This window comes from Schistocerca piceifrons, chromosome 1 (assembly GCF_021461385.2).
Source record: "Schistocerca piceifrons isolate TAMUIC-IGC-003096 chromosome 1, iqSchPice1.1, whole genome shotgun sequence".
Classification (NCBI taxonomy): domain Eukaryota; kingdom Metazoa; phylum Arthropoda; class Insecta; order Orthoptera; family Acrididae; genus Schistocerca; species Schistocerca piceifrons.
Window position 1 is genome coordinate 498,801,619 of NC_060138.1, and position 15,919 is coordinate 498,817,537.

Sequence of the window (15,919 nt, forward strand, 5' to 3'; positions counted from 1 at the left end):
TGGACAGAGATTATATTAAAAAGACATAAATTAATCATCAATGTTGGGGTTTTCAACGTAAGTAGTTACTCTTGAAATTCTTGAGAAAAAAAGGAAAAGATAGCTAGCTAGCTAGATAGATAGAGAGAGAGAGAGAGAGAGAGAGAGAGAGGGAGAGGGAGGAGGCATTACTTTTTGACTTACCCCTGACCGTTGTATGTTCTACAACTTCATGACATTAATCAACTTTAGGTACCTTGATCACTGTTTCATATTTAATTTGTGAGTGTCCTTTTAATATTATAAACACTGAACATACTATTTTTAGTTATGATATTATATAACGTAAATGCTGCTGTTGACAAAGATAAATTTACATTAAATACTATTTGTGTAATCCAAGCTGACACTCAGGCCAGTGGCTGATGGTGACTGCAAAGGCATTTCTCATTTACAGTCGCTCCCATCGACCACCACTCCCAGTCTCAGTTTGGACTGCATGAATAATATATAACTAACTTCATGGTGACAGGATTCTTACAGCTTTTATCACAATTTGGTGCAAAAATAACAGTTTTCTGTTGTAACAGTGGGCAGCAGAACACTAAGCTATACTTTTTGTAAGTAATATACATCTAGAAAATTTTACTGAGCCAAAAGGTTGTGAACTTGGTTAATGTAAGAAAGGAACTCTGCTATAAAAAAAAAAGAAGAAGGAGAGAGAGAGAGAGAGAGAGAGAGAGAGAGAGAGAGAGAGAGAGTGATTATTCCAAGCATTAAAAGATTTCATTTCATGAACTGTGCATAACCTGATATACATATTGAATGAAAGTTCCAAGAAAATGTGCCCATAGCCTGTTTGCTCTACTGAACAAATGAATGTATACAATATGGAACTTTGAATCTCGAAAAATGTGTACATTGTGCTATTGGTTGGAAGTGTAAAAAAATTTTAACAGGATTTATCACATTTTGAGGATTAGTTTTCCATGTATTCATTAAAAAAAAGAGGATTCCTTGAAGATTATTTTGTTCCATTGCGACAGAAAAATACAATTGTTGAAGGACTGTCATCAATTGCATAAACATGGAGCTGCAAATTGTGAAAAATTCATAACTAGCAATTAGCTTAAGAAATAATAGAGGTTACTATCTCATCTTCTGATATGGAACTGTTCAGTTTAAAAGCTGCAGAAGGCCTTGGCCAAATACACTTTACTTCAGAGGGTATCATAAATACGAATAAGTGAACAGAATGAATATTACAACCTTGATTTGCAGAGAGTTGTGGCTGTTACAAAACGTCCTAGCTCTTCAAATGAAATAAACAGAATGCTGTCCCATTTAATGGCATTCAAAGATTTAATGTGGATAATGATAACCACACTGCTTATAGTTGGCATGAAGTTTCACACAAAAATGTGTGTGTTAAGCAACTAGCATTATGACTGCGAGCATTACAAATTTTAGTGGAAAGAAAATAAAATTTTTTTTGGCTTCTGTCTATTATATTAACTGGCAACTTTGTTGCAGACATCTTTTTATCAAATAGGAAATTCACAGCACAATAATCTCTCATATTAATAATTATAGAGCAGGAAATGTTACAAAATACTTGGGCACAGTTATTGATTATTTTTATCACAAATGGTACTTTCAGTAGTTAAATAATACTATAGAGATCATCAGTGAATAGTTTTTTCACACTATAGAGCTACACACAATCGACTCTCCCAGGCTAGAATGTAACATCTATAGAAATTTTCAGTATTGAGGAACTACACCACTTATCACCAAAATAATAAAAAGTATGCTATATGAAAGAAACACATGCAAACAAACATTTAAATTGCTGATTTCCTGTGGAATTCATAGCATTTATTGACATTTTGAAATGAACATTCCTTTGCCATCATGTGAGGAATGATTAAGTCTGGTAATATATAAGCAATGGCAACAAAACACTTTTTATTCAGTTTAATCTGTAACTTTGATGATCACAGTGGAACATAAAACTTCATATTTTTACTGATTATTTAACCCTTGGACCATATAAGCTCAAATATTTCAAAGGTCAATAAAATTTTTGACTAGTTATCTATTGATGGCTATCTACTCAATTAAAATAAATGACTAGAGTTTTTAACACACAATAATTACATTAAAAATTACTTGTAGCGTATCTTTGGAATGGTGCATATGCAGGAAACTTTACGGCTATGAACACACATCAATTAAGACTTTACTTACAATTGCACAATCACAACACTTTACTCTGAAAATAAGGAAACAGGAAACAAAATATAAAAGGGTACAGTGTGAGCAATTTTAATGCACTTCTAATGCCTGTTTCAACATTTGGAATGTTTTTTCTTGACTAGAACCACACTTTCCATGTCATAGCAAGGAAGTTACGCCATCACTTAAGAACATGTATCATAGAAAATGTCATTTTTAAATATTCTTCAATAATAATGTGTACTTCAACTCCAAAAGTGAAGTTATACATTCAAAGTGTTAGTAACTTTTACTCTACATCACATGTATCTTTGAAATTGGTTTAATACAATACTTGAAAGACCATGTACTGTGCACAGTTGCTGTCATTAAATTACCACTGTTGCCCAAATATTACAAATTATTTCAAAATACATTTTAACATAAACAGGAACTTTATTTTAAATGACATTGGTGTGATAAATATTTTACATTGCTGTTCTACTTCATTTCTGAGGTTCATTTATGTATGTTCAGTGTGATTTGAGTCATGCTGTGCTATAATGAGAGGAATGAATGAGTATTTTCTAATCTCCATGATAACTATCACTTTAGAGCAATGCAGAGCTTGTTTCTCTAAATCAATATCAGGATTACACTTATTATGAGAACTGTGGTTGCAGATAAGTGATTACAATGTATTTTAAATGCTAAAAAATAAATAAGTAAATAATTTAAATTAAATATTTACAGATTACATATGTAATATTTATATATTGCACAGTCTTGGTCTTACGTGTGTAAGATTTAAAAAAAAAAAAATCAATTTTACTATCAAATTTCTCAAATAATAAGAAAAAAAATCTAGATAAAAAATTAGAAAATGGCAAGTTAAAGGAAGATAAGTTCAATGATGTTAATGTGCACAGATGGCTCCACTCAGAATAGTAAGAGATTCCTTTTTGCTGAAGATAAACTGTATCAATAAAAATTCTTTTAGTAGCACATCATTAGGACATACAATAAAATGTAACTTATTCTCATTTGCCTTTATCAAGAATCATGTGCTTTTATCAAGAATCATGCAGGAAAAATCGACAAAAAACATCAAAAATTTAGCGATGACTCTAAACAACTCAGAAAAAAGAAATGAGGAGGATGAATCTAATGCAAATAGAGCTACGTTATAATTCAGTCAATGCAAACATTCTACACAGTAATCCGCACTCATATGTAATCAGCCAGTACAATGAATATACAAAACGTCATAGGTGGCTTGGGAAGTACAAACATTAAAATGAGCTGTCCTTATAACACTGCAGCTCTGTTAATATTTGTTTATATCTGGTGGCTTGGTGACGTGTTTTGTTAATATACAGCTAATGTCAGCTGAGCTAAAAGATTTTAGGACTTTTGGGGACAATAATTATAATTGCATTAATTAAAAAATGTTACTTAAAAGTTGACCACATTATGTGGTGGCAGAGTTACTTGCGGAGCTGTCTCAAACAATGTTTCCATATTTATTCCACATAGCAGGCATACCGTTAAGCTTAAATATGGAAATGAACAGATAAATGTGAAGTAAAAAGCATGGCTTGCTGAAATGCACTTCAGTTTTCGACACAGTTGTACAAAAGAAAATGAACAAAGGAATGCAACTGGCAAATTACACATAATGAAACTGCTGTCTGAACATCATTTTGCATTTTAATTCCATATCAGCTGCCGTGTACTGCACATTGTATTTAGTGCTGTCATACATGATAAAATATATATAAAAGCTAACACTATTCATTAAAGAAATGTTTAATATTTTTATAATAATTCAGTAAAGTTGTAAGCTCTGGCTGTAAATATGAGCAAACAAAGGGTTTCTCTTTTTTTGTTTTTACAAAATGATTAGAGTGTTATAGCCATTGTTACAGTCGATACAGACCAGCTGAGAAGTAGAAAACACCAGACTACTGTGGTTCATAAGATGTGCAGCTTCTGTGATCCTAGGTAAACAAGAGTTATCGTCAGACAATTTCCTTGGCTCATTGTTTTCCATAATAATGCCATCACCTGTAAATGTGAAAGTCGTTTGAAGCAAAATTCTAATTACAACACTTTGTGTTTCCTATCTCGGAACTGAAGAGCCAAAGAGGCAAATTACCAATCTAATCTAGACAATTCTGCATCATGTAAGATGAAGCAACTTCTATCTTTCTACAAAACCTTTAATAGTTATCATCTGAAATGTGCAATGAACAGCTTCAGAATTATTTACAATAGATGTCTTTTCATTATTATCGACATGGATCTCATAATAATCTGTGTCTTCAGTTAACTTCTTCTTTCATTTTGCTAATTTCAGTATTTACATACAAGGAAGTATTTGGATCATTCAGTTAATAGAACATGTAACACAGCCCTTTTCCTACAAAGTGAATGACTAGGCACAGACTATGTATGTTTTATTGGTGGTTTTGTGAATGGTGTATACAAGAAAGGGATCACTGTGATCAAATTAAATAGGCAGAATTGGTCACAGAGTTGCTCACCATCCAGGTGTCATCAGCCTATCGACTATAGGGTGATGGGCTTCGACTGGGTGAGTTGGCAGGAGATCTGCTGCCTCTCGACCAGCTACTGCAAGGAGAGACACTGCAGCTGCTCCAGCTACGACGGCTGCTCACTGACGATGGGGTGGGAGGGGTGGGGCGGTGATAAGGTATTGGGCGCTTTCGAGCACTGAAACAAATACACCAGCATCTGTAAATGAGCACCGTACTAAAATGAGATGTATTTTGCATATGCTCTACAAAAATTATTGACACTGGACAGTAATTAAAAAAAAAAAAAAAAGACAGTAACTTTGTTGAAATTGTAATAATTTCAAGCTATTCAGCTACCACCAAATGTAACTTTCTATTATCCAACCCCATCATATCATCAGATTATGAATACTTTGAAAGATGATGACTTACTTCACATCCCATTGACAGCGAGATCATTACAGACTGATGTGTATGTTTCAACAGTTTCCCATTGTCAGTAGGATTAATAAGGTAGCCACATTGAATACAAGAATAAACAACTAACACCAACTGCTTCTGCTGTAGTCCTTGTAGAAGAAAGATGAATTTCATGAAACTAAACTTTGTCTATGAACCACGCTGCCTAATATCTACAAGTATTTTTATTGAATATAATAGAGGGAAACATTCCACGTGGGAAAAATATATCTAAAAACAAAGATCATCTTTGTTTTTAGAAGTATTTTTATTGAAATAGTTTTGATCACAGAAATGAATAACCTTGTTATTAATTTTTGTGATCATGGCAATTTCAATAAAAACATTTGAGAAAGATGAATGTTCTGCAGTTATGTGGATTTTACAAAGAGAAAAAGGAAGAAAAGTAAATGAAGAAACAATGATGCTTAAAGGAAAGTAAGAAACAGAAGAACAAGGAATAGAAGACAAGCTTTTGGATGGTAGCAGATAACACAGTAAAAAGGTAGTATTCCTCATTTCCTATAAACCACTTAATTCCTTATTATGGGCCAGCTTAAACTGCTGCTTCACAAGTCATGTACCAATAAGATTACAGGAAATGTTGAGAGGAAACTATTAGCGAAATGGCAGTAATAAAACTCGAAAGAAAATCCTGAAATACTATTGGTTGTACTCATCTATTGTTTCTTATGTCAACATAACAAAAAATTTTATTCATATTCAAACAATGGAAAAGATTGATTGCTACTCAGATAGTGGAGGCATTGAGTAGCAGACAGGCACAATGGAAAGAATACTAAAAATATGTTGACGAGGAAAAATTTGCAACACCAAGGAGGAGTTGTGTGACACAAGCACAATGGAAAGAATACTAGAAATATGTTCACAGGAAAAAAATTGCAACATCAAAAAGGAGTTGTGCGACATGAACAAAAGTTGGTAGGCATGTTTCTACATCTAAAAGATGATGTCTATTCCAATTTAGCCAGTAGCTTAAGAGTGGTGCCTGTACTGCCACTATGATGATGCAAATCTGGTCTGCTTTAAATATGTACTGTAATGGTAATGGCCATTAGTTACCTTTGAGACTCGATGTGGTGAGTTGATGTTAGTCAAGAATGCCTTTAAGGTGACAAAGAAGCCATTATCAACACCTCACTGATTTTAAACAAGGTCGTGTAACAGAGCCAACAGAAGCTGGATGTTCTGCAATATTGTAGAAAGACTTGGCAGGAATGTGGCCACTGTACATGATTGCTGGCAGTGATGGTTACAAAAATGTATGGTTACAAGACAACTGGGCTTCAGATGGCCACATGGCACTACCAAGAGCGAAGTCCATTGTGTTCAGTGTATGGCTCTGGTGCACCGTACTGCATCTGCAGCAGCAATTTGAGCAGCAGTAGGCACCACAGTGACACAATGAACTATTGCAAATCAGTTACCTGAAGGATAGCTTCGAGCCAGACGTCATGTAGCGTGCATTCCACTGCCCCCAGACCACTGCCATTTGCAACTTCAGTGGTGTCAAGTGAGACTCATTGGAGGGCAGTGTTTTCCAACGAAAGCTGGCTCTGCTTCTGTGCCAGTGATGACCATGTGTTTGGTTAGGAGGAGACCAGTTGATGGCATGAAACCAACCTGTCTGTATGCGATACACACTGGACCTACAGCTGGAGTTATGGCCTGGGGTGCAATTTCGTATGATAGCAGGGTCACTCTCTTGATCATCACCCTGACTGAAAATTTGTATGTCAGTCTGGTGATTTGAACTGTTGTGCTGCCATTCATGAACAGGATTTCTTGGGGATAATGCTCACTCGTATACTGCTGTTGTAAGCCCACATGCTATGGGATGTCATCGGACAACAACTCCAGTGTCATCTAGAAACAGCATTAACCATCCCTGTATTGGCTGACTAAGTGCAACAGGCATGGGACTCCATTGCACAAACTGACATCCAGCACCTGTACAGCACAATGCATGCACATTTGCATGCTTGCATTCAGCATTCTGGCAGGTACACTATTTATTAATGTACCAGCATTTCACATTTGCAATGGATTACCTTGCACTTACATCAGCCTGTGATCTTGAAATGTTAATCACTTGAATATGTTACTTAGACCAATGTATTCCTGAAATTTCATTACTCTACATTAATTATTTTTTGGTGTTGCCCATCAGTGTATGAGGGGATACCCAAAAGGAACTGAATTAATTGTTTAGTGGGAAGAGCTTTTGAATTACCGAGCTTTGCCACTAGGAGCGCATAGAGCATATATTCCAGAGGCAGTAAGCTGAGTGCTGTCACTGCAGGAGGTCAGCACTAGTTTCAGTAGGGATTATAGTGACAACTATTTTGTGTGATTGTCATATTTGCAATGGCTGCTTTCTGTGAACAGCATATAGGGTGAAATTCTGCTGTTTGATCAGGAAAAGTGGAGCACAAACTCTCGAAATGTTAAAAACAGTGTACACAGATGATATGGGGAAAACATGAGTGTTAGAGTGGTTTTCCCATTTCATGTGAAAATGTTGGAAACATTTGTGCAATCACCGACTGAGATTGGCACTGGGTGACTGAAAAACTTGTGGAGCTGTCGGGAGTGACTCCAAATTCAGTGCAGAAAATTGTGATAGAAGATTTTGGAATGGAAATATTGGCTTTCCAGATTCGTGCCGTGACTCCTGACTGCTGAACAAAAACAAGATTGTGTGGAAGCATGCTGTGCTTTGAAAGAAGAGTCCCAAAAATGATCCAAACTTCTTCCAAAAATCACCACAGGTTACAAAACTTGGTGCTACGCTTATAATCCTGAATCAAAGCAACAGTCAAACCAGTGGATGATTTCAAGTTCTTCTCACCCTTGTGAGAGGAGTTGTCCATTCATAGTTGTTTCACAGGGTCAGACAGTTAAACATGCTTTCTGCTTGGAAGTTTTGGAAAGATTATGCGACAGCATGTGGAGGAAGGGGACTGATTTGTGTCAGTTAGGTGACTGGTTTTTACATCATGACAATCCCCCTGCTTACACAGCCTTGTCTGTACAACAATTCTTGACCAAAAATGGTATGTCACCTGTTCTCCGACCCCCATACTCTAGTGACCTGGTCATGAGTGATTTATTTTTGTTGCCTAGAATTAAAAGAGACATGAAAGGAAGGTATTTTGTAAGTTGCATAAATTGTGAATTGTGAATTTGTGAGAGTTCTGCTTCTGAGGAAGGACTTTGTCCAAAAGTTTATGTATTTTAGTATTCTTTTCATTCTGCCTATCTGTGACTGAATGCCTCCTTTAATCATAATTCTTTATGAATAAACAAGGATACTGGTTCATTTTTACTCTGTGTTCGTACCTCAATCTCAATGTGCAACACTTTTTACATTGTTGTCCTTGTGAGCCAAAAACAAGTTAACAAGGTAAATTAATGCTGTAAACATACACAACAGTGTGCTTTTCATTCATAACCATTTATTTCCACTGCACCACTGGAGGTGAGCTGAACTGATATGAGGAGGATTTGTGAGTGGCACCCTCAATCATAGTCCAGATTCCAGTCAACAGTTCTCATTTGTCTTAGATTACCTTTGGATACAACACTGCTTGTGATCTGTGCAGAGTTTGGCATGTGAACAGCAATGGCAGCTTGTCCAGTGCAGTGGTCCATATGAGAATCTGTATTAAGCTCCTATCCAGAACCATGGCAACTGTTGTTCAGAGGTCACAGGTCCAAATCATATTTATGTTAGGCACTTCACTTTTCATGAACTAAAAAAAGGAAATTATGCAATCACTGATAAAGATTTGTTCAGGAAAATAACGTGTGTAATGTAAATACGATTTGGCAAACCAGTCTGTGGCAAATGAAAGTGTCACGGTTGCCACGAAAACTGTGCACACAAAACATCAATGCTACATTAACTTCCAATAAATTAATGAAATGATTAAGGTGAAATCCTGGAAAAAGGTTAGCAGAGAGACAAATAAAAGTGACTATAGTTGAGTTGGCATAACAAAATTCCTGACATTTGCAGTGGACTCATGCCAAACACATAAAGAGACGGCTATTGTTTTCACCTACAGCCAACTGCATTTTGTAGTTGAAAGCTGGCAACAGCACTTCTAGCTGTGAGGGATATCCTTACACTGACTCTACTCTAGTTGCAGTTATTTATGTATTTCCATTGATTTTCTATGCTGATCCAGACATGACCGTATGCCCCTTTTTTTTCTTGTATCTATTAAACAATTTCCAATGATACCATTTTGGTTTTTGTATGCACAGCTTCGTGAGGCATTCTTTGTGCAATAGTAAATTTTCATTCTAACCCATGTGGATGATTAGAGTGTTTGGTGTGTAATGCTATATCGCTGATGCATCTCAGAATAGTAGGTGTCACAGACTTTGAAATGTACATAAACCTGATATTTTGCATCAAAGACCTCTCAGTAGGAGATATGGAGAAAGAAAACAATAAAGAAACAAGAAGACCATTAAGAGAGAGAGTAACTTAATTGGAGCCCTTTTAAACATGAAATACACTCCTGGAAATGGAAAAAAGAACACATTGACACCAGTGTGTCAGACCCACCATACTTGCTCTGGACACTGCGAGAGGGCTGTACAATCAATGATCACACGCACGGCACAGCGGACACTCCAGGAACCGCGGTGTTGGCCGTCGAATGGCGCTAGCTGCGCAGCATTTGTGCACCGCCGCCGTCAGTGTCAGCCAGTTTGCCGTGGCATACGGAGCTCCATCGCAGTCTTTAACACTGGTAGCATGCCGCGACAGCGTGGACGTGAACCGTATGTGCAGTTGACGGACTTTGAGCGAGGGCGTATAGTGGGCATGCGGGAGGCCGGGTGGACGTACCGCCGAATTGCTCAACACGTGGGGCGTGAGGTCTCCACAGTACATCGATGTTGTCGCCAGTGGTCGGCGGAAGGTGCACGTGCCCGTCGACCTGGGACCGGACCGCAGCGACGCACGGGTGCACGCCAGGACCGTAGGATCCTACGCAGTGCCGTAGGGGACTGCACCGCCACTTCCCAGCAAATTAGGGACACTGTTGCTCCTGGGGTATCGGCGAGGACCATTCGCAACCGTCTCCATGAAGCTGAGCTACGGTCCCGCACACCGTTAGGCCGTCTTCCGCTCACGCCCCAACATCGTGCAGCCCGCCTCCAGTGGTGTCGCGACAGGCGTGAATGGAGGGACGAATGGAGACGTGTCGTCTTCAGCGATGAGAGTCGCTTCTGCTTTGGTGCCAATGATGGTCGTATGCGTGTTTGGCGCCGTGCAGGTGAGCGCCACAATCAGGACTGCATACGACCGAGGCACACAGGGCCAACACCCGGCATCATGGTGTGGGGAGCGATCTCCTACACTGGCCGTACACCCTGGTGATCATCGAGGGGACACTGAATAGTGCACGGTACATCCAAACCGTCATCGAACCCATCGTTCTACCATTCCTAGACCGGCAAGGGAACTTGCTGTTCCAACAGGACAATGCACGTCCGCATGTATCCCGTGCCACCCAACGTGCTCTAGAAGGTGTAAGTCAACTACCCTGGCCAGCAAGATCTCCGGATCTGTCCCCCATTGAGCATGTTTGGGACTGGATGAAGCGTCGTCTCACGCGGTCTGCACGTCCAGCACGAACGCTGGTCCAACTGAGGCGCCAGGTGGAAATGGCATGGCAAGCCGTTCCACAGGACTACATCCAGCATCTCTACGATCGTCTCCATGGGAGAATAGCAGCCTGCATTGCTGCGAAAGGTGGATATACACTGTACTAGTGCCGACATTGTGCATGCTCTGTTGCCTGTGTCTATGTGCCTGTGGTTCTGTCAGTGTGATCATGTGATGTATCTGACCCCAGGAATGTGTCAATAAAGTTTCCCCTTCCTGGGATAATGAATTCACGGTGTTCGTATTTCAATTTCCAGGAGTGTATAATGTACAAAAGACACAAATACGAAATTATTTAATCCCCTATATCTGTCTTTGGCTGATGCTACGGTGCTTTGCCTTCATTTGTTAGAAACTTCCACAAAAGACATTTTGGTTCTTAAAACTCCATATATGTTTATACCCTCACCTACTAGAGTTATCCAGATAATTTTAACACACAGCGATATGACACATAATACTAAAAAAAACAACAACAACAACAACAAAAACTCCTTTGTTATTCGCTGGAGTAAGTAGTTGTCTGTTAAAAATATGTCACATTTCAGTTAGATGATTAATAAGAAACCAAATGTTGATCATTATTAATACAACAAATTATTATCTATGTTAACTAAAATCTATACTACCTGACTAAGATAAATATTTTACAGCCACACTATGTTCTATCCACACCAGCAAGTTAATCACTCTTGAAACATCATGTTTAACATGTCAAACAATGAAAAATCCAGGATGGACTGTAACAATATTGTGAAAAGGAAAATTGCCATTCATCATATAGCGGAGATGCCGAGTCGCAATAGGCACAACGAAAAGACTCATAAATGTAGCTTTTAGCGAGTAAGCCCTTTGTCAAAATTAGACTACACACACACACACACACACACACACACACACACACACACACACACACAACTGCAGTCACGTGCGTGTGAGTTGCGTTTACACAAATGTGTATGTGTGTGTTTGTCGTCTAATTTTGACGAAGGTCTTACTGGCAGAGAGCTATATTTGTGGCAGTCTTTTTGTTGTGCCTATGTGCGACTCAGCTTCTCCACTATATGGTGAGTGGCAACTTTCCTTTCACAATATTGTCACATGTTTAATATATTATTTACCCATTTCTATTCTCTCTCTCTCTCTCTCTCTCCCTCCCTCATAATGCTTTGGCTTATCAGTGTATATAAAACACATGTGCGTATGCACCCCCCCCCGCCACACACACACACACACACACACACACACACACTGAAGAGCCAAAACATTATGACCACCTGCTTAATAGCTGTCCATCTTTGATTTGTGGAAAATATGTGGCATTAGACGTCTATGCACAGGTCATTTAATCTGCGCAAATAATGGAGCGCTGATCTGCGTATGTGGTGATGACACCCAATTGTGGCCCAGATAAGTTCAATAGGATTTACATCAGGTGAATTTGGTGACTGAAGTGGCAATTTGAGTTCACTGTAATGCTCCTCAAACCACTGTTGCACTGTTCTGGCTCCAAGATATTGACCATTATACTGCTGAAAGATGACATTGCTATTGGGGAAGACATCAAGCATGAAGGGATGCAGGTGGTTCACAGCTGTCTGCATGTCTTTAAATATTAACATAGGTCCCATCCAAGCACACGAAAATGTCTCCCATAGCAAATACTGCTCATACCAGCCTGCACCCATGGCATGCTGCATGTTTTGAGCTGCTGTTTGCCTTGGTGGTGGTGTTTGTGGAGATGACCATCAACCTTGTGTAGCAAAAATGTGATTCATCTGAAGAATCGATACATTTCCATCGATCAACAGTCAAATCACGATGTTCTCCTGCCCACTGCAATTGTAACTGATGATGTCGTTGGGTCAAAATGTGAACAGGTAAGGAACTGCTGCAGAGCTCCATATTCAGCAATGTACAATAAACGATTTGCTCCAAAACACTTGTGTGTGCACCAGCATTGTGTTCTTTTGGCAGGGATGCCACAGATCGCCATCTATCCTACTTTACGTAGCAGACAAGCCTCCGAACCCTGTGTTCTGTAAAGAGTCGTGGATGTCCATCTATTTAGCTGCTAGTGGTAGTTTCACTGTCCTCCTGTCTCTTTCCATAGATGCTCACGAGAGTAACATGTGAACACTTGACCAGCTTCACCATTTTGAAGGTTCTCATTCACAGGCTCTCCGTAATATAATCTGCCACTTGCCAACGTCACTTATTTCAATGGATTTCTCCATTTGTAGCCCATGTCTTTGGTGGGGGTGATCCCCGTCTGTGTCTGCTCTGCTTGTATACTTTTGCTATCACATCAAGTGCTGCAACACCATCAAATGGCATCCAATGTCGCGGTGAGCAGTGGTTATGTTTCGGCTTATCAGTGCATATAAAACACACGCACACGAGCCCTGCGTGCGCCCACACACACACACACACACACACACACACACACACACTCTCACTCTCTCTTCACTGATGACAATTTGGAGCATGCACAAAGACCTTCCAGAAAGAGAAGAGTATGATTCATAGTTATTATGTGTGTTAGCATCACCAGATATTTCTCCAGGGGTGAAGTAAGCAGCAGTGAGCTTCAGTGAAAGTTGCATTCTAAGAAGCTGTTACAATGGATCAGTCACTGTGAGTTCTTTCTCTGTCACTACATTCCAAAAGATCAACAGAACAACAAACAGATTAATGTTGTGTTAAAAAAATAAAGTTATGCACACATTATAAAAAAGGAGACCAGTACATTATGACTCACTTAACTGGAATTTAGGCAATTCTTATCAAACCAGTTTCATGTAAGAAAATGGGGAATAGGATAAACTTTGTGAGAAAGAACAGAGCAAAGCTATCAGTGCACAGTACAGAATGCGATGACATGAGTCTCCCTGTCAGATCAAAACAGAGACACTTGTATATAACCCTTGGGCTGTTACACAGTATTAATCTATGACTCTTCAAGCTTCCCCAGGGGATACGTTGTAAATAGTCTTCACGGGTTTGTGGCTGGACAACATGCAAATTCCACAACATTCCCTCGGAGCAACTGTCCGTCATCTTCAGGTAGTTTAACCTTGCTAGTGGTCTAAAGGCGGGAGAAGGGACCAAACTATGAGGTCATCGGTCCCTTGTTCCCAATAAAACAATGTCACAGTGGTGAGAATAAAACGGACGAAACATATAACATAAAACGGAAAGAAAGGAAAAGCCACAAGAACGAAGGGAAGGCAACAAATACTAAAAGGAACAAAAGAGGACAAGAAAACAACAGAGAGATGCTAGAAACAGAAGGGAGTAAAACATGAAAGCAGATTACAGTGGCTGGCCAACCACGAGAATAAAAAGGGAAAGTCAGTCACTCTGCAGCACATTGAAACCCCCACCCCAAAAGCAATAGGGTGGAGGACACAGAGGGACAAAGGACATGCGCTAAAACCTACATAGAAGTATAAAACCCACTCTCACGGATAAAACATGAAACTAAAGCTACTGTGGAGGCATTGTCGCCAAACACTGAAGGCAGGGTGCTGGGAAAGTTAGAAGTCTGCTGCAGAGTGGCTAAAAGTGGGCAGTCCAGCAAGAGGTGAACAACTGTCATTTGGGAGCCACAGCGACACTGAGGGGCCGCCTCGCAACGGAGTAGGTAACCATGCGTTAGCCGCGTATAGCCAATGTGGAGCCGGCAGAGGACAATTGATTCACTGCGAGAGGTCTGCATGGAAGACTTCCACACATCTGTTTGGCCAACCTGTCGGCAAGTTCATTGCCAGGGATTCCGACCTGTCCTGGGGCCCACACAAACACCACGAAACGGCAGGACTGTTCCAGAGCATAGATGGACTCCTGAATGGATGCTACCAGAGTGTGGTGAGGGTAGCACTGGTCGATAGCTTGTAGGCTGCTCAATGAGTCAGTACACAGGAGAAATGACTTGCCAGGGAATGAGCGGATGTACTCAAGAGCACGAGATATGGTCACCAACTCTGCAGTGAAAACACTGCAGCCAACTGGCAAGCAGTGCTGCTAAATATGTCCTCCATGAACATATGCGAAGCCTACATGACCATCAGCCATTGAGCTTTCGGTGTAAACCACTTCAGGGCCCTGGAACACGTCAAGAATCGAGAGGAAGTGACAGCAGAGAGCAGTGGGGTTAATGGAGTCCTTAGGGCCATGCAAAAGGTCCAGACAAAGCTGCGGCCAAGGCGTACACCATGGAGGCGTACCTGAACGGACCACAAGTAGAGGCAGTAAAGGGAAGGGCTCCAGTTCGGAGAGAAGGGACTGCACACGAACTGCAATCATTAGCCCTGATCTGGGCTGCCGATGTGGGAGATGAACTGCCATGGGTGGGAAAAGGAGATGGTAATTCAGATGCTCAGGGGAACTATGAATGTGTGCTGTGTAACTGGTGAGCAGTTGCGCATGTCTGATCTGCAGTGGATGGACACCAGCCTCCACCTGTACGCTGGTCACCGGACTCATCCTAAAAGCTCCTGTCACTAATCGAACCCCACAGTGGTGCACAGAGTTGAGTAAATGCAATGCTGAAGGCACTGCCAAACCATAAACCACACTCCCATAGCCAATTCGGAATTGGACAAGGGCTCTGTAGAGCTGCAGCAGCGAACAGCGATCTGCACCCCAATTGGTGTTGAACAAGCAACGGAGGGCACTGAGGTGCTGCCAGCACTTCTGCTTAAGCTGACGAAGATGAGGGAGCCACGTCAATCGAGCATCGAAAACCAGTCCTAGGAACTGATATGTCTCCACTAGAGTGAGTGGATCATCATTAAGATAAAGTGTGGGTTCCAGATGAACGGTACGATGCCGACAGAAGTGCATGACACACAACTTTGCGGCTGAAAACTGGAAGCTGTGGGCTAGAGCTCATGACTGCACCTTGTGGATGGCTCCTTGGAGGTGCCGCTCAGCATTAACAGAACTGGAGCAGCAGTATGAAATGCAGAAGTCGTTTGCATACAGAGAAGGTGAGACGGAGGGCCTGACAGCT